Here is a 19996-nt window from a genome sequence, read left to right as displayed (position 1 = left end):
ACTTACAGGAAAGACATGGGTTTGCGCATGAAGTTATTTTAGTACCTAGTCCATGAACCTAATCTATCACTATATTAGTGGAAAAAGGACTCCCAGAATTGTTATCATACTTAGACTAGGCAAGTACATATAGGCTTGTGTCACGGAATGGAGCTAAGAGGCGTTGGTCTCATGAATCTCTACCTATCCTTGTATTAATGGAAAAGATGACCTATAATTGTTATTGTATTAGATTAGGTGGCAAAATATGATTTTTTAGACTCACCCACATTTTCGTTCTGACCAATGACCAGAGTGTTATGTAAGGTTTAGTACCGAAAAAATGGGATTCAATTGCCTTTGGGTACTGCATTTTAGGTACTGCTGATTATGGATGCAAATTTTTGTTGTTGTCTTCGGGTTTACATCCTGTACGTGCCTTTTAGGAGCAAATTTTCTAGAGGTTCAAATTGACAGTACTCGAGGATTTACTAATGTTGCTTTAATGTTGGGGCTTAATAATTTTTGAACTATTTGTTTACGTTTGTTGCTTGAGCTGTTAGTATAACTAGAGTTTGGGAAGTTTTTCCTCCAATCAAATGGTTAAACGTAGATGAATCAGATGTTAACGCGAAACTTAAAATAGAAGATAAATTTTATAAGATCAATAGATCATGGTAAATGGAAAGTTGAAACTATATATACTTGGTTGACTGTTTGTTAATTTAGAGCAACCATCAACGAGAATAACTCTCTAAAGAGAATTTATGCTGCTTAAAATGAGGACTATCTAGAACAAAAATCGATCACCTGTCTCCTCCCTCATTGAACAAAACTTTTCATTGAAATTATTATTATTATTATGTAAAAAATGGGCTTTTGCCCTTTTCACGCAAAAAAATCAGCGTGTTGCCTCATTTTCCAAATTAATTAGAGAAATGTCCATCTTTTAAAACTCGATTTTCTTAAAATCGAGTTTCAAAAAAAAAATTCTGAAGCCTTATAGTGACGTTTTAAGGAGCCTATAGTGACATTTTAAGGACCTATAGTGGCGTTTTGAAACTCGAGTTCCATGCAAGTTTTTCTTCTTCTTTTTTTACCTATAACTTGAGTTCATGGAGCTCAAATTCCAAAACCCCACTATAGGCTCCTTAAAACGCCACTATAGGTCCTTAAAATGCCATTATAGGGCTTAACTTGATTTTGAGAAAATCGAGTTTCAAAAGAGGGGCATTTTCCTAATTAGTTTGAGAAATGGGGCAACACGCTAATTTTTTTGCACGAAATGAGCAAAAGCCCATTTTCGCTTTATTATTATTATTATTATTATTATTATTATTATTATTATATGTAATAGGGACATGAGAGTAATTTTATACAAGTTACATTTTCTATCATCTTATTTTTTCTTTCCAATCCAACGAAAGAGTTTTCTATTCATTTACTTTTTCATCCTTTCAACTAAACACACATGAGCAAAAACTAAGGTTATGTTTGGTAACCGTTTTTGTTTTTTTGTTTTTTTGTTTTTAGAAACTTGTTTTTAGTAATAGAAATAAAAAATATTTTTCTTCTATTTTCAAAGTCAAAATTTTAATGTAAAGATTTTGGTTTTATTTTTTGTTCCCACCAAGATTTGAATCTTGGACTTCACTTAAGTGCATAGTTACACTTGTTTTCTCTGTTTTTTCAAGCTCCCTTGGAAATTGAAAATTAAAAACACCGATTTGTTTGTTTTTACTTTCATTTGCAAATTTAGATGTGGAAACTGTTGTTTTTTTCCTATTTGTTTTCAATTACCAAACAAGTTTTCAAGTCTAGAAAATAAAAAATAAAAAAAATTGAAAATAGAAAACTGGGAAAAAAATAGTTTCCAAACTATGGGGGGTCAAGAACACAAAGCTACGATAACTAGCTTTGAATTCAGGATCAACAAAACTAATTTCTTGAGGATGGGAGATGGAATCCACGAGGGGAAGATCACAAAGATAATTTGTGACAAATATAACTGAATTAAGGCTTTATATGCATAGAAACCGTATCCTCAAGGTACAAACAGAGGTTTTAAAGGCTATACAAGTGAAGATTCTTCTCACTTTCACTCTCCTATTGTTCCTTTGATTTTTTATGGATCCCCCTTCTTGTTGCTCTCCTCTTTCTTTTATAGCCATCCTCCTCTTCTTTTAGCTTTCCTGCTCTTACCTTGATTTAGGGGGATACTTGTTACAACAGCACATTCTCCAGCCATTTCTTGATCATGAAGATAGACTTTTGAGATTGTTTCCATTATCCAAACCAATCATTTAACATTCAATGTGGCTAACATTAGGTGAGAAAAGCCCGTAATGCAAAAGTGACTATTACATTGGGCTATATGTTTTCTTCGACGTGATTCCCAGGAAAATAGGTGTATAAAGGGTGTTCTCAGCAAAGAGAATGACCGCTTCTCAACTGAGCCATGTTTCCTCGGGAGGATGAGTTTCATGAATTACCTTTGTAGTGGGCCCAAATGGTCTTTTCTCAACAAGAAGACATTTTATGCCTCATTTGTAACACCCCAACCTAATTGCATAATTAAATTCATGAGTTTATATGTTTGTTATTACCTTAATTATTTTAAGTGCATTAAAACTTTGCTATTGTGATATTATAGAAGACATATGCTCTTTTAATGATGTAGAAAAGAAATGCTAGAAAGATAAGGATATATATATATATATATATATATATATATATATATATATATATATATATATATATACACACACACATACACACACACACATACATACATATATGCAAAGTTATATTGTCATTGGACCTTTCTTGAAATATAAGTTTATATGGGGTGAAAAGTATAAATGCCAAAAAGTGGAAAAGAGTGGGAAAAAGTGGTCTTTGATTTTTTTCTCCTATGCTATACACGTACAAGCCCTCAAAGTCAATTCCTCATCTTTTCTTCTGCTGTACCAGAAGCTTCTTGCTTCATTTCTCTTGCTTTTTCTTTTCTTTCTCTCTTTGCTTTCACATGGCAAGACCTCTCTCTCTCCCTCTCTCACCAAAACAATAAATCTCACTCTAAAGAAGGATTTAAGAGCCTAAAACTAAAGTTTCAGCTTCAAATTGGTGGGTAAGTAATTAAAACTTTATTTGATTTTAGAGTATTTTGATAGTTTAATTGTTTTCCCTTCTTTGTTCTCAAATCTGATTTTAGGGGCTAAACTTGTGATTCTGTTTTTGTAAGTTGAAAGTTTGATGGTGTTATGGTCTATTGGATGCTTAATAAGTCATTTTAATGTTTATTTTATTGGTATAAAAATACCCAAATGAATTGAAGACCATTTGAATTTAGTTGATGAATTTTGTATCAACATGCACTGAAGCTGTCACTGTGACAGATTTGATGTTCACTACAATAAAATTCTGTATTAAATCATTTGCTGTGAATTAGGATGCTAGGAGTAGTTTTTATGAATCCTAAGACACATATGGTTGTTTTGGAAGTGGTCTCACTGAATTTGGATTAATACAAAAATAATGGTTTAATTTCTAAGTTGTATGATTTTCTGTCAGGACAGATTTGAGCACGTTGCCTTGTACGATTTTTAATAAATTATGTTTTTATGCCTTGACTTTGAAATTTATATTACGGTATATATTAGACATACAGGGGAGTATCTCTGTAAAATTTCATGACAATTGGATGTGTTTTGACAGCCCATTAGTATTTTACAAATGGGGAATTTGCTACTGGAATGATCAGTAAACAGTGTAGGATAACTATGACTTTGTAGATTTAATTTTGAAGTTAGGGTAAAGGTTTTGAGCTATAATTTAATGTGCTTATCTTTTGGTATGTTTAGATCATATATGAATTTTTATGGCTTGGTTTCTCTATGTTTTGGTATGTTATGAGTTTGGTTATTGTACGTTGTTTTAGGGGAAACTCTATGTGATGGGAATTAAGATTTTACTAAGTTGAGAGTTAGGTTGTGTTTGAGGTATAAGTTTATATTTTAGGAAGAGTTGTTAGTAATAAGTTTTGGTCTTTCATTTAGGTGACGAGAACGAGAACACGGACACTTGAGCTCCTCTGGTACAAATCTCTCGCGTCTTCTGTTTTCAGGTAAGGGATTTGTGACATGTGCGTTTGATAAGTATAAGGACTATTTAGAAAACTATAATGCATTAAAACCTTTTAATTAGAGATATTACATATAAGCATGATTCAAGTAAAGATTTATGCTCGTGACTTATTAAATCCAATATATATATATATATATATATATATATATATGATAATTTTAGCATATTGATGCTGTGGGGAGTAAAAAGACCCTGATGGAGATGTGGGCCTTTGGGCCATGCTAAGGAAGGCCGACCTGCTCTTGGGTTTAGAACTTGTTAGTATTACGGGTCGGCCCATACGCCGAGAATCCGAGGATCCAGCCGAGGGTGAATTTCTCTTCGGACGGACACCGGAGAACCCGGGACTTCATGGTAAAGGTTAGGGAATGACACGGTCAACACCAATGGTTAAAGGGGGCAAACCCTTGAATGTCCTAGAAGCACCGATGTTAGAGAAATACCAAAGATAAAGGCTGCCACCTCCACATTAAAGACCCTGCACCTACCACCCTGGCCGCATTAATGGGGAAGTGACACCTGAACAGTGGAAGGGAAACTTCTGGTTACTATTCAAAGGCACTGAGAAAGAAATATCTAGGCTAAGGGGGAGTTGGGGCAACACGTGTACAAAGTATCAAAAAGATGAGTATTTAAGGAGCAACTTAGAACAGAAAGGGGGGCTCCCTTCTTTGTAAGCTAAAAAGAAAAAGAAAAAAGAGAAAGAGAGAATATAAGAACATCTCTCAGCTTACGTCCGAGCAGGTTGATTTACAATATTCCTTGTTGTTTTCAAGTGTTTGCAATCTTTGACTTGTCATTTAATCCTCAAACACTTCTAACCTGGGTTTCAAGCCCACACTCTACAAATTCATATTGTTTAAGGTTCATTGGGCCTGAGCCCGTAACTGTTCTTGGGGCCAAGTGCAATTGTGCACTTACAATTGTCGCCGTTTGTGGGAAATCTAGTCTAGAAGAGGTAGGGATACTATGGCAGGCTTAGGTGCTCACCATGCAGAGTTACATGGATCACAGCCAGAAGATCATTTCGAACGTCTTGAACATCTAAGGGATCGTAAGGGGAGTGTCCATACAGAATACCCAGGCGCTAGCCATACTCATGGTGGGGGTAGAGCCCCCCAGGAGGATGGTTCTAAAGTCATGCAGAAGGAGATCAACCATTTAAAGAGAAAGCTACGCCGCGCCAAGCGTAGGCTTTCACCGTCTTCATCTAATCCCTCCTCAGAGGAGGATAGGGGAGGTGGCTACAGCTCAAGGTCACGCTTTCCCACCAGTGCAACATCCTCCGGTGAGGAGGACGACCAGTCAACTCGCAGACGTAAGAAGCCTCATTCTAGGGGCTTAGGCAACGATGCTATGAGTTGCACCAGCTCTCCAAATCTCCATTCACACGGAGGATTGAGAAAGGAAGGCTTCCCAGAAGGTTTACCCAGCCCACTTTCACCATCTATAATGGCAGGACTGATCCGGTGGAGCATGTGAGTCACTTTAACCAGAGGATGGCGGTGCATTCTCACAACGAGACCTTGATGTGTAAAGTTTTCCCCTCTAGCCTGGGACCTGTTGCTATGAGGTGATTCAACGGCCTTAAGTCGAGGTCTATAAGTTCGTTTGGGGAGCTTACTAGAGCGTTCCCTTCACGGTTCATTACGTGTAGCAAAGTACCACGGCCATTGGACTCGCTATTATCCATGACCATGAGGGAAGAGGAGACGTTGAAAGCATACTCCGACCGTTACTGGGAGATGTTTAATGAAATAGATGGCGACTTTGATGAGGTGGCGCTTAATACCTTTAAGGTAGGCCTTCCTACTGATCACGACCTGAGAAAGTCTTTGACTAAAAAGCATGTTCACAGTGTACGTCGCCTCATGGACCGTATTGACGAGTATAAGAGAGTGGAGGAAGACCAACAGCAAGGAAAGGGAAAGGAAAAGGTTATCCCGCAGAAGAGAAGGGATTTCAGGTCGGACAGATACCACAATAACAGGCCGAGGAGAGATTACGTCGGACAGTCCGCCTCGGCAGCACCTCAGGCCGTGAACACTGTATTTTGGGAACCAGTACATCAGCTGTTGGAGAAAGTTCGTAAGGAACCCTTCTTTAAGTGGCCTGATAAGATGGCAGGAGACCCTGCGAAGAGGAATCAGAACCTCTTTTGCCAGTACCACCGGGATGTGGGCCATACTACTGAGAACTGTCGGACCCTTTGGAACCACTTAGAGCAGCTTGTCAGTGAAGGAAAACTGAAGCAGCACCTGTGCCAACCTAGCGGGCAGGGCAGTCAATCTGGTTCAAATAACCAGAGGAACAATATATCTCAGCCAGCATTGGGAACAATTAATGTTATCTTCGCTGCACTTGGTAGGACCAGCTCAGGCCCCACTAGGGTGATGGCGGTTTCCCATCCTCAGGCCGAGGATGTGGGTCGCAGGCCGAAGAGGTTGAAGGGCACCTTGCCCGTCTTAGGTTTCTCCGAGTAGGATAATGTAGGGACTATCCAGCCCCATGACGATGCTCTTGTGGTCACCCTCAGGATAGGGAACTATGATGTGAGAAGGGTGATGATAGATCAGGGCAGCGGTGCAGATATCATGTACCCTGATCTATTTAAGGGGTTAAGGTTGAAGTTGGAAGATCTTACTCCTTATGATTCGCCGCTTATAAACTTTGAAGGGAGAGCCGTTGTGCCGAAGGGACAGATCCATTTGCCCGTTCAATCCGGCCCAGAAACGGTTGAGGTGGACTTCATCGTGGTTGATGCGTACTCTCCATACACGGCCATCCTCGCCAGGCCTTGGCTGCACGCTCTGGGAGCTGTCTCCTCTACTTTGCATGTTAAAGTTAAATTCCCCTCGGGAGAATGTGTTGAGGAAATCCTCGGCAGCCAATCGGTAGCCAGGCAATGCATATCGGCTGCAGTACTGCATCAGACAGAAGCCGAGTCTTCGGCTTTAATCACCGAAGACTTATAGCAGTTAACAGCTCCTGGTTCATCTGGGGTGGTGACAGGAGAGGAGACACATTGTGAGGAGTTAGAGAAGTTTCCAGTAGTTGATAATCCAGAGAGGTTCTTCCAGGTCGGCATACTCCTGCCACACCGAGAGAAGATCGAATTGTTAAAATTTCTGAAGGACAATATTGATGATTTTGCGTGGGATCCTTACGAGGCTCCAGGCGTTGATCCGAGCTTCATTTGTCATAATGTAAATGTCAACCCAGCTATTGTTCCGAAAAGGCAGTCACCTCGGCGCTCTTCCAGAGAACATTCCGAGGCTGTGAAGGAAGAGGTGCTTAAACTCAAGAGGGCTGGGGCTATCAAAGAAGTTTTCTACCCAGAGTGGTTGGCCCATACAGTTGTTGTTAAGAAGAAGAATGGAACGTGGAGTGTATGTGTAGACTTTACTGATCTGAACAAGGCCTGTCCCAAAGATTCGTTCCCAATGCCGCGTATTGACCAACTGGTGGATGCCACTGTCGGACATCCTCGGATGAGTTTTTTGGACGCTTTCCAAGGTTACCACCAGATTCCCTTGGCATTGGAGGACCAAGAGAAGACTGCCTTCATTACTCCGACGGGGAATTATCATTATAAGGTCATGCCATTTGGTCTGAAAAATGCTAGGGCTACTTACCAAAGAATGATGACCAGGATGTTCGAACAGCAGTTGGGCAAGACTATTGAGGTGTATGTAGATGATATGGTGGTAAAGAGCAAAACGATACCTTCACACGTGAAAGACCTGGCTGACACCTTTCAGGTGTTAAGAAAGTACAGGTTGCGCCTTAATGCCTTAAAATGTTCTTTTGGCGTTGGGTCTAAAAAGTTTTTGGGGTACATGATCACTCATAGAGGTATAGAGGTAAACCCAGCATAGGTGAAGGCTATTCAGGACTTGCAGCCTCCTCGCAACCCATAGGAAATCCAGAAATTGACTAGGATGATTGCCGCGCTAAATAAGTTTATCTCTCGGTCAGCTGACCAATGCCGTCCCTTCTTCCAATTATTGAATAAATGGAAAGGGTTTTAATGGACCGAGGACTGTGTGTTAGTTTTCTAGCAGCTTAAATAATATCTTTCTCGGCCACCCATTTTGTCTCGCCCCGAGGCGGACGAGGTCTTATTTGCTTATCTGGCAGTGGTCGTACACGCGGTTAGCCTGGTCCTTATCAAAAATGAAAGTGGGATGCAAAGATCGGTCTACTATGTTAGTAAGTCTTTGGGTGAAGCCGAGGTGCGCTACTTGCTCTTGGAGAAAACGCTTCTGGCCATAGTTCATGCCACGCGGAAACTTCCTCATTATTTCCAGTCTCATACTGTGGTTGTTCTAACCTAATTGCCTCTCAAGGCAGTGTTACGCAGCGCCGACTACACTGGTAGGGTAGCAAAGTGGGGAACCATATTAGGAGCTTTTGATGTTAAATACAAACCTCGCACCTCGGTGAAGGGCCAAGTCCTCGCTGACTTGGTGGCAGAGTTTACCGAACCATTGCTAGAAGAAACTCTAAAAGAAGCACACATGGATGAAAAATCAGTTGGTGTGATTACAGCTGCCATGCCTCCGATTTGGAAAGTGTATGTGGATGGGGCGGCTAATCAGAGAGGATTTGGTGTTGGACTTGTTCTAACGTCCCCTGAGGGAATTGTCTTCGAAAAATCTTTGAGATTGGCGTTCTCGGCTACTAACAATGAGGTTGAATATGAAGCAGTCTTGGTAGGCATGCAGATGGTACGTAAGATGCGTGGAAAAGAAGTCCATGTGTTCTTGGACTCTCAGTTAGTTGTCGGCCAGGTCAGGGGGACCATGGAGGCTAGAGACCCAAGAATGCAAGAATATCTGGCCCAGGTTAAGCGTCAGCAAGCAGAGTTCGACTCCTTTGTCTTAGCTCACATCCCTAGGAGTAGGAACACTCATGCCGATTCCTTGGCTACGTTAGCAACATCCTCGGCTCAGGACTTGCCTAGGATTGTTCTGCTGGAGGATCTGCTGGAGCCTACTCTTATCATTGCCAATGCACCTCACATCCATCTAATAAGGCCTGGACCTAGTTGGATCGACCCGGTCATATCTTTTCTTAGGAATGATGTCCTTCCTGAGGACAAATCTGAAGTAGATATGATACGCTGAAAGGCACCACGTTTCTGGTTGTCCAAGGACCAGAAACTGTACAAACGATCCTTTTCAGGACCGTACTTGTTGTGTGTACACCCTGATTCAACGGAAGGGCTTCTAGAAGAATTGCATGAAGGGATTTGTGGCAGCCACACTGGGGGTAGGTCCTTAGCCCACAGAGTTCTGACTCAGGGCTATTGGTGGCCCAATATGCAAAGGGAGGCTCAAGACTATGCCAGGAAATGTGATCAATGCCAGAGGTTCGCCCCTAATATTCATCAACCTGGTGGGGTTCTTAACTCTCTCTCCAGTTCTTGGCCTTTTGTGCAATGGGGATTGGACATAGTGGAGCCATTTCCGAGAGCAGCAGGAAATAAAAGATGGCTCCTTGTGGGAATAGACTATTTCACCAAATGGGTTGAAGTCGAGCCCTTAGCAAATATCAGAGATATTGATTCCAAGAAGTTTGTTTGGAAAAATATTATCACTAGATTCGGTATACCACACACACTTATCTCCGACAATGGCGTTCAATTTGACAGCAAGGCCTTTAGGCAATATTGTGGTGACATAGGTATCGTAAACAGATACTCCACCCCAGCGTATCCTCGGAGAAATGGGCAAGCCGAGGCCGTTAACAAGGTCTTAGTAAGTGGGCTTAAGAAAATGCTGGACGATGCGAAGGGCAGATAGGTAGAAGAGCTCCTTCATGTTCTATGGACGTATCGGACTACACCGCGCAGGTCCACGGGAGAAACGCCATTCTCTATGACTTATGGAGCCAAGGCGGTGATACCTTTGGAATCTGGTTTTTCCACCCTAAAGACGAGCTCCTTTAGCCCAGAAAATAACAATGGACTCCTGGAGAAAGATCTTGATTTACTCGAGGAACGACGTGAGGCAGCTATGGTCCAAATGGCTTATTATCAACAGAAGCTAAAACAAGGATATGATGCCCACGTGAAGCTAAGGCCACTTGCACCTGGTGATCTTGTGCTAAGAAAAGTTGTGGGCACCTCTAGGAACCCAGCTTGGGGTAAAGTAGGAACCAACTGGGAAGGCCCCTATCACATTGTTTCAGTAGCAGGCGTAGGGTCATATCGGCTAGCCGACCTAGATGAAAAAATTGTATCACGCCCATGGAATGTAAATAATCTTAGAAGGTATTATTATTAATAAAATGTGCTTTTGTTAGTTAACATTTCAAAGTTATGAGTACCTCTGACGCATGAAGTTACTACTCTTAAGAATCAAACAGAAACTTGGTTAAGTGTCGTCCTCAGACCATAAACCTTGTGGAAATTGATATCTTTTCATTTGTTAAACAGAACCTTAGTTATGCCGGGTCCTCAGACCTCCTACTTTGGGAAAATTAACATTTGAAGTTACTGTTCTTAAGAATCAAACAGAAACTTGGTTAAGTGTCGTCCTCGGACCACAAACCTTGTGGAAATTGATATCTTTTCATTTGTTAAACAGAACCTTAGTTATGCCGGGTCCTCAGACCTCCTACTTTGGGAAAATTAACATTTGAAGTTACTGTTCTTAAGAATCAAACAGAAACTTGGTTAAGTGTCGTCCTCGGACCACAAACCTTGTGGAAATTTATATCTTTTCATTTGTTAAACAGAACCTTAGTTATGCCGGGTCCTCAGACCTCCTACTTTGGGAAAATTAACATTTGAAGTTACTGATCTTAAGAATCAAACAGAAACTTGGTTAAGTGTCGTCCTCGGACCACAAACCTTGTGGAAATTGATATCTTTTCATTTGTTAAACAGAACCTTAGTTATGCCGGGTCCTCGGACCTCTTACTCTGGGAAAATTAACATTTGAAGTTAATGGTCTAAAGAATCAAATGGAAAATTAGTTAAGTCTTGTCCTCGGACTATAAACTTGATCAAAGTTAAACTTCTTATTGTGTCTGGGAGTTAGTACCTTACCGTTCAATAACTCGGATCTTATGTTTTATTTCTTTAAAAGTATTAAGCAAATTTATGTGAGGAAGGAATGGTCCTCGGATCTTACATCTTGCTAAAAACAATGCTACACATTATGAGGTTTTAATCGTTATATGAGGTCTCTCTTTTTTAACCAAGGCATTGTTTAAACATATTAGCCATTTCACTTTTTATTAAATTTTTAATAACACGTGAATGACTGCTTGGAGGTTATGATTGTGCAAAAATTGAAGTTAGATTTGTTTGCTCTGCCCCTTTTTGACCATGTACTAATGGTAATCTTTATGACCAATATAACAAGAATAAAGTAAAATGGATGCGACATAAATCAGGATCAAACAAAATAGTTCTTCATTAATCACTTAAATGTACATTACATATTTAATCCAGATGTAGAAAAAGAAAAGTCCTAAAGCTAGGTCCTAAGCTTTTGGAGGGGGGTCTTGCTGAGAGGTACTAGTGGCCTCGGTCTTTCTCAACTCCAGCTCAAAGGGAGTCAGGACTTGCTTTCTTTTGTTTGCTGTCTTCGTTGGAAGGACGTGGGGTTCCACTTTCTGGCTCAAGTCCTTCTCTTCATCCTCGCCTCCTTCCTTCTCTTTGTTGGAACCTGAAGGTTCTGTAGGATCTTGAATTAGCTGTGGGACCATCAGAGGCAGAGCAGGGAGAGTTGACTCAGGGGTAGGAGTAGCAGCAGGAGCCTCTTCAATCTCCTGTATCTCTAGGGGAAGCCAAACGTTCTCGGACTTCCTCAGATCCGAGGATAGAGGAACTCCAGCTACGTTTAGGGCTTCCCCCCAGACTTTCTGACAGTACTCCCGGCACAAAGCCGCGAAGGCCTCTGTCAGCTGCTCCTCGGTGTTGGCTACCCCTTCCTCGTAGCTCGTCTGCTTGGCAGCTTGTAAAGAGCGATGGAATGAGCTGGCTTCTTCCTTCATCAGCGCAAGTTCCTTTTCCAAATCCGAGCGTTCCCTTTGGGCTCGGGAGAGCTCATCATCTTTTTCGTGAAAGAGCTTGCGCTACCCTTCTATTTGGGTCTTCATGGTCTTCAGATTCGCCTCGGCCCCATTCTTCTCTCTCTTTAGATCAGCCACTTCTGAGGTAAGCTTCTCATTCTGAGCAAGGGCTGTGCCCAAGGACTTCTCAGTCTCCATCCTAATCTCTAGCTCAGTTCTGGCCTTCTTCCGAGTGTCTTCTATGAACTTCTCGGCTACAAAGACCTCCTGAATGGCCTGTAACAAAGTATGATGGAATCAGGAATAGTAAAAAAACTTATGAATATTGTTAAAAGTGGAATCTTCCTAAAAAGGGGTAAACTTACCAGCGCTAAGTCTCTTTTTAAAGAGAGGAATAGTTATGGCTGGCTCATTTTTTCCAAGGTCTCCATGTCCTTGGGTAGTAGAAGAGGGCGCTCCAACACTTCGGCCAAGTGGTGGGCATGGCCTTGTTGAACCGCCCTTATACTGGATTGACAAGAGATGGGTGCGCCATCCAATCTTAAGTTAGGGGACCAGGTGACCGGTGCTTGGCGCACTTCGGCCTCGTCCCTGATCTCCCCGCTTTCAACTGAGCGGGCCCTACCCTTGCCTTTCTCCAACTTCTGCTGCTGAATCGGTTGAGGTTGTTGTCATGGTTTCTTGGGGTCCTTGTTGATCGTCCCCTCTGTCTCCCCTTTTCTCTTCTTTTTATGATCCTCGGCTGGAAGTTTTGGCTCAACTGGAGGAGGGGGAGGTGGCAAAGATTGAAGAGCTTGGGACCCCCCCGTCTTTCTTTCCACAACCTTCGCAGCTCTATTGGTTAGGAGACCCTTCATCCTGTCCATATCCTCCTCGGATTCGTCCTCTGGTTGGGCAACGACTAGCCCTGCAATTCCAGAGGTCTCGGTGGCTTCTTCCTCCTCGTCAGAAAGTACGACGAACTGATTCCCTCGAGGTCTTTCGGTGTCTTCAAGTTGGAATTGATCTATCTCTTCGTCTAGTGTATGTGAAGAAGACACCTGCTCTTCTGGAACAACAGTTGCCTGAGAGTGCACGGCGAGGGGAATTGCCGCTATGGGCTGGTTGTACAAAACGGTGTGAGGGGCGTCAGGTAGATTGTGGTCGTCCAAAAAGTGGGGCCGGGCTACGTTTATTCTCCTTCATCTTCGGTCACCCGCGATTATGGCATTTTCTATCTCCTGGAAGTCCGAAGAGATGGGATTGTACCCCAGAATCAGATGAGCAGCTCTAAGTTGTAAGTCCTCGCTGACAAACACCTCGGAGCGAAACACTCAGTTTAGATCGGCAACGCTGCAGTGGCTCAAGCGCAGACGCACGTGTTGCTTATCTGCAAAGAAAGACGTGAAAGTGAACAACATGGTCAGATTCACACAGCCAGTGATAAAGTTAAACAAATGTAAGCACATGTTAGTGTGCATGTTTGTGAGTATTAAAGGAAGTTGTGAGATGGGGAGGTTAATCCTAAGGTGTCGCACCTGGATTTCCCCACTCAACTGGGCAGTGGAGGCCGTCGTGCCAATTCCCAAAGACGATCAGGTAGTCATCCTTCATGCCTTTGTTGGATTTGGGCAGACAGGAGATTAGCCTAACGACGCTGGAGCGGGATTTAATATAGTAACCTACGTTGGAGAGTTTATGGGACTCGTACAAAAAGACAACATCATGCCAGGTGAGGTTTAGACCCATCTGCTCGTTTAAAGCATCGACGCTACCCAAAACTCTAAAAACGTTTGGAAGGCACTGATCGGGACACAACCGGTGGTTGCGAAGGTACTCCCTAGTTACAGGCCTCATTGGGAGGGTCATCCCACCCTCTATAAAGGCTATCATTGGGATGATAACCTCTCCCTCCTTTCTAGAGCTGGCCACGGCTTCCGCCGGGCAATATTTTAAACCTACATCGCCGGGAATGTGATACTTGGCTCTAAAACCTTCCATTCTAGCGGCGGTATCAACTAGACACTTAAACCTACCCATCAGAAAAGAATGAAAGGCTAAACTCTAAAGTGGAGAATATCTACGAGGACAGCCGAGGACTATATCTAAGGAGAAGAGGTTAAAGATAGAGAGAGCAAGAACTTACAAAGTTAAAGGCGTGCAAATTTTCACGGTTTTCTGCAGGTAAAGTATGATTACTGATGTTTTGATGGGATTAGCCCCTGGGGAATTAAATGAAGGTGCAGGTTCCCGAAGTGTTACGATGTGCAGAAAAGCGGCCTCGAAATTATATTTGTCCCGCCCAAATTTTCGTGGAGTAACAAGGACCGTTGGATGACCATCTCGCCGTTGAACCTGGAAGACAAAGTGTGACTTACAGCAATAAATGCACGCGTTTTTGAAAATAAAACCGCCAAGTGGCATCTTCTGGGACGCGAAACGATTTCCACACGTGTAATCACTCACAAAGTGTGTGGAGTAGGTTCTCGTCAGATCAAAACCCTATTTTTCTCCTCGGACGTTGAAAATTAGTGTTTTGAGGGGCTATTGTGGGGAGTAAAAAGACCCAGATGGAGATGTGGGCCTTTGGGCCATGCTAAGGAAGGCCAACCTGCTTTTGGGTTTAGAACTTGTTAGTACTGCGGGTCGGGCCATACGCTGAGGATCCGAGGATCCAGCCGAGGGTGAATTTCTCTTCGGACGGACACCAGAGAGCCTGAGACTTTATGGTAAAGGTTAGGGAACGACACGGTCAAGACTAACGGTTAAAGGGGGTAAACCCTTGAATGTCCTAGAAGCACCGATGTTAGAGAAATACCAAAGATAAAGGCTGCCACCTCCACATTAAAGACCCTGCACCTACCACCCTGACCGCATTAATGGGGAAGTGATACCTGAACAGTGGAAGGGAAACTTCTGGTTACTATTCAAAGGCACTGAGAAAAGAAATATCTAGGCTAAGGGGGAGTTGGGGCAACACGTGTACAAAGTATCAAAAAGAGGAGTATTTAAGGAGCAACTTAGAACAGAAATAGAGGCTCCCTTCTTTGTAATCTAAAAAGAAAAAGAAAAAAGAGAAAGAGAGAATATAAGAACATCTCTCGGCTTACGTCCGAGCAGGTTGATTTACAATATTCCTTGTTGTTTTCAAGTGTTTGCAATCTTTGACTTGTCATTTAATCCTCAAACACTTCTAACCTGGGTTTCAAGCCCACACTCTACAAATTCATATTGTTTAAGGCTCATTGGGCCTGAGCCCGTAACTGTTCTTGGGGCCAGGTGCAATTGTGCACTTACAGATGCTATTACTCATATCACGAACATAATGTTTAAAGAAAGAATTGGATATGCTACTGTTATTAAATAGTTATGTAAAAGTATAGTATCTGAAAAGTATAGTTTTTAGTTATTCCATTGTCATGATCTGAACTCAGCCAGTAGGGGTTATAGTACTGGTATTTCCATGGAGATTCTGTTTGACCATTATAAGTGGGACTGGCTCTGCTGTACCCGCCCTTGTTGGTAACCGCCAACTTGTGGAGGATGTCAACCTACCCCCATGGTTGAAAGTATGTATTATGATATGATTCCGGAATTACCTAGCATTGTGGGGAATGCTGGATGCCTGGCACTAAGTGCTGGAAGCCTCCCAAAGTTGTGACAGACTTACAATTGGACTAACTAATATGTATTATAAAAGAGCTATTAAGCTATTTGGAAGTTATAAGAAATGTATGATGATAAGAAAAGTATGTTGAATTATGTTTAAGTTCCTTATCATGTTCTTTTATTATTATATGAAAGGAAAATGAAGTATTTTCATTTGAAAGTTCATAAGTTAATTTAAGAACAATATGAATAGTAATGAAGGCTATTTTATCAAAGCTAGCATGTCCGTAAAATATTTGATTTACATGCATTCTTATCAAAGGCCCATGGAGCTTAAAAACCTTACTGGGCTTCGCAGCTCACCCTATTATATTTCAGTGCACAGGTTCTTCCTGGAAGCAGCGAAAGTATTAGAGGTGGCAAGATTCTGTGATTCTCTTTTGTTTAGATTGTATAGTCTTTTTTTTTGTTGTATAGTAGTTTAGCTCTTTTGTTGTATAAGAGGAATCAAGATGTACTTGATTCTTCGAGCACAGATGTAATTCTGAACTTTAGTTTGGTTTGAACCCCAGTGGTATGTCTTTGGGGTTGGGTTTGTAAATAAGAGTTTTTGCTAAAGGTTTAGCTATGTAATATTTGCACGAATACCTGAAGTTTCAGCCAAGTGGCAATCTTGCAAAGTTCAAATGAAATGAATTTTCAAGGTTTTCACATTTTTGTATATTATGGCTTTTATGCAAGAAAATAAGCAGGTATACAGGAAACAATTCTTGATAAGCACCTTCTGTTTAGGTTGGTTCGTGTTAGTATTAAGGTAAACTTGATATTAACATGCTGGTCATGCTCTAAATTCTGAAGTACAGGTTTGGGTCGTGACATCATTGGCCCCTGGGTTGGGCCCACTCTGCAAATAGGGTTTCTTGGGACTTCCTTATTGGGCTCAGGTCTTCGGGGAAAGTATAGACCCAATCTGTCAGGACCCAAATTCATGAAACATGAATTTAGACACATGACTAACTTGCTAACCTTACCTAACTCAATAAACATAATTTATTTAAACTTAATTCAATAAAACTTCAAATAAACAATGCTTCTGATAAACCTCTTATAATAACTAAAATCCACAATTTATAATAATCTCCAAAATATTGCGAAGTCTAAGCAGAAAAAAAAAATAACTAATAATCTTTTCAAAACTCCACAAATTGAAAATGTTCTCCATTATATAAAAAGTGAACTACAAAACAAATGTAACTAAAATTTTTATGAGTTTTCAAGTAACACTGAAGCCACCTACAACTTCCACGCTCTACCTTGCACCTCACAAAGCGATCCAAGGGTTCTATATTCCCAACTACACTTTAATCTGAAAATAGTGATTGATGGGGTGAGCCACACATCTAGTAAGTAATTATACAGAATACACAACGGAATAGAGTCAAGCAAAGCACGAGTTTGATTTCACAATTTCACTCAAAATATCCAATATAGTTTTCAAAACATGTAAAGAATCACTTAATACACATATAATCATATCTTAAGTCTTTTGGAAACACATACAAATAATTGATCAGAGCACAGTGTCACATATACACATCACACATTCTCACATACAATCCTGTAAGCAAATACCAACATCTAACCCCTGCTGGTAAGGGATCAACACATATTCTCACATACAATCCTGTTAACGGATTTACACATATATCTGATCAATTTTAAAAACACTCATTTTGAGTCACATATCACAAACAATAAAGTTTATACAACATATAATAATTTTCTCAATATTAACAATTGTTCCAACAATAAAGACATATTGAATATCACAATATCAAACTGAAACATAAATCAAAAGATGCTTGACTCTCTTAGGGAACGAATAGGAACTAAAGAGTTTATATAAATATTTTTTTTACAATTCTTGAGTAAGTTTGAAAATCCAGTTTGCTAAAAGGAACGTCTTAAATACCATTTGAAAAACAAGAATATGACTTCGAAATCACTTGGTTTGAAACAATTTAAAGAACAAAAATCTTTTTAGAAAACTTACTGTGTGGAGCAAAAGGACCCTGGTGGGAACGTGGGCCTTTTGGGCCTTGTTAAGGAAGGCCGACCTGACCCTGGGGTTAGAGATTGTTGGTGCTATGGGTCGGCCTATACGCCGAGGATCCGAGGATCCAGCCGATGATGGTTTTCCCCTCGGACTGACATCAAAGAACCTGAGACTTCATGGTAAAGGTTAGGGAATGACACGGTCAAGACCAATGGTTAAAGGGAGAGAACCCTTGAATGTCCTGGAAGCGCCGATGTTGGAAGAATATCAAAGGTAAAGGCTGCTACCTCCACATTAAAGACCCTGCACCTACCACCCTGGCCGCATTAATGAGGAAGTGACACTTAAACAGTGGAAGGGAAACTTCTAGTTACTGTTCAAAGGCACTAAGAAAAGAAATATCTAGGCTAAGGGAGGAATTGGGGGCAACACGTGGATAAAGTATTAAAAAGAGGAGTATTTAAGGAGGGACCTAGGACAGAAACGGGACGGAACTTTTTGTAACCTAAAAAGAAAAAGGACAAAGAGAGAGATATAATATAAGAACAGCTCTCGGCTTACGTCCGAGGAGGCCTATTTACATTACTCCTTTTTGTTTCCAAGTACTTGCAATCTTTAGTTTGTCATTTCATCCTCATACACTTCTAACCTGGGTTTCAAGCCCACACTCTACAAATTCATATTGTTTAAGGCTCATTGGGCCTGAGCCCATAACTGTTCTTGGGTCCAGGTGCAATTGTGCACTTACACTTACTTTGAAACTCAATTATTTTTAGAAAATAGTTTTGTTAAAAATCATCTTTTAAATGGGTTTTGGACATTCAAAACGTTATTTAAAATTTGAAATTTCTTTTAAAACATTATTTAAAAGCCAATTAAAATTTCTCTTTCAATAGTGTAAAAATGCTTTTTGATAAACTTTTAAAAAATGTAAGCTTAAAAATATAACTTTGAAAATCTTTAACTTCTAAGAACCTAAAGAACAAAACTTGTGCATATTATGCATAATTACCTACCGCACTCGAATCACTCTGAAAGTCCAGCCAAAATAATCTCCAAAGAGCCTCAAGACACTCTTAAATAGGACCTATAATCAATCATGAAAATATACTCAATATTCTCTACAACCATAAAGCTTATAGAACTATACATCTAACTCACTATGATTATATTTTGTTGGACTTATTAATAACACCAATGTAAGGAATCTCTGCCCAAAATGTTTTCTTGAATTTATCAAACCTTAGAGGCAGTAACCAATATATGGTAACTCAGGATTTGATATATGCCCCTACAAAAGTAAACCTTATACATTATTTAAGCTTTAAAATCTTGATTTTTGCTCTAGAATACAAGTTGTAGTAACCCTAGGATTTAATATATGTAGATATATAAAACCCAAAGAACGTAAAAGCCTATTTCAACTCTAATATATATAACCTTAAGGCATAGCATAATCACAAAAAAAAAGTCCCAGAGGCAATGAAACATAGCCGCATTATTTGACTTCTAGGCTTCTAGCATAATCTCAAGGAAAGGTCTCAGAGGCAAAACACAACCGCAATCTTTGACTTCTCCTATATCTATTATATATGTGTGTGTGTGTGTGTGTGTGTGTGTGTGTGTGTGTGTACCAATTCAATGGAAGAAGAATAGCCGCATTGTTTGACTTCAATCTAGGATTATATGTACAAATCCAATGGAAGACTTAACCCAAATTATTGATTCGTGAAATCCCATGGCTCAAGTCTAACATCTAATCCAGCAGCAAATCTAAACGTTAGAATATAAATTTTAGGATCAAAATCAAATTTCCAAATAACCTTATAAAATTCTTTTTTTTTTTTTTTTTTTTGTTTCTAATTGTGAGAAATCTTACCTTGAACAATTTGATTGTCTCTTCAATTGTATGTGCTCTAACTCCAAGGAAAACACCTTTCAGCTTCTTAGATAAAACCCTGACTATCTCTTCCTCTATCCTATAGTTTGTATTATAAGATGTGGGCTTAGTGGGTAGTGGGCTGCAGTCATAATTAAAAGAAAGCCTATAGTCCATCAATTATATTTCAAAGAAAACTCTTAAATAAAATTATGTGGGGTATTACAACATACCCTAAATTTTTTTTTAATCACCTCACTATTTTATATTACACACACACACTTTCCCATCCCAACCAAACAAAGCCTAAAGTTTTGGTC

General features: G+C 40.5%; 1 protein-coding gene and 1 long non-coding RNA gene across 2 annotated transcripts in view; both read left to right on the top strand.

The window, feature by feature from the left end:
• LOC142619141 (MLP-like protein 43) overlaps positions 1-19996 on the top strand; it is a 31905-nt gene that overhangs the window by 8751 nt on the left and 3158 nt on the right. The window lies entirely within an intron of this gene.
• LOC142618678 (uncharacterized) lies at positions 2931-16454 on the top strand. Its single transcript, XR_012841327.1, has 3 exons — positions 2931-3109; positions 4038-4105; positions 16120-16454. It is a non-coding gene; the product is annotated as an uncharacterized LOC142618678 (long non-coding RNA).

The sequence above is a fragment of the Castanea sativa genome, chromosome 12 (genome assembly GCF_040712315.1).
Source record: "Castanea sativa cultivar Marrone di Chiusa Pesio chromosome 12, ASM4071231v1".
Classification (NCBI taxonomy): domain Eukaryota; kingdom Viridiplantae; phylum Streptophyta; class Magnoliopsida; order Fagales; family Fagaceae; genus Castanea; species Castanea sativa.
This window is presented reverse-complemented; position numbering and strand designations above follow the sequence as displayed.